The following is a 541-nucleotide window of genomic DNA, read 5'->3' on the forward strand; positions in this document are numbered from 1 at the left end:
AACTAACAGGTGATGGTTTCTAGAAATTGGTTTTGCATCATTGTTTGTCCAAAGTGTAAAATTAAGCTAAATATTTGCTTGTCCTCCAATTTGACAATCTTCTAATCAGAAAGATGGCAAATATTTATTTAGGTTATTTCAACTTATTTTATAATAATAATTAAACATTTGATTTTATGGTAAACTATAATTAAACTTGTATTGTTAAAAATTAGATTAAATGTTTTTATTTCTGCTTCTTTCCCCTCATCTTCCCTCCAAATTTGAGGCCCCATTTTGAAAAACCTGTCCTTCCTAGCATGGGCTATACAAAACATGTTCATTACATTTAATTTTTTTGAACAAAATCATTCTTACATAATGAGATTTTAGTTTGCCCAGTTCTGCCTATTTGGAGCTCCTTTCTACGGTTTCCCTGAGGTGCAAACCACTACAACATTAACGAAACCACTACAACACGGAAAGGGTATGTCCCAGTAGGAGACCTGAGAGATCCTGATTGGACGACAGTGCTTTTGATGTAATTATTGTGCCCCAAAAC

The sequence above is a fragment of the Xiphophorus couchianus genome, chromosome 3, assembly GCF_001444195.1.
Source record: "Xiphophorus couchianus chromosome 3, X_couchianus-1.0, whole genome shotgun sequence".
NCBI lineage: Eukaryota > Metazoa > Chordata > Actinopteri > Cyprinodontiformes > Poeciliidae > Xiphophorus > Xiphophorus couchianus.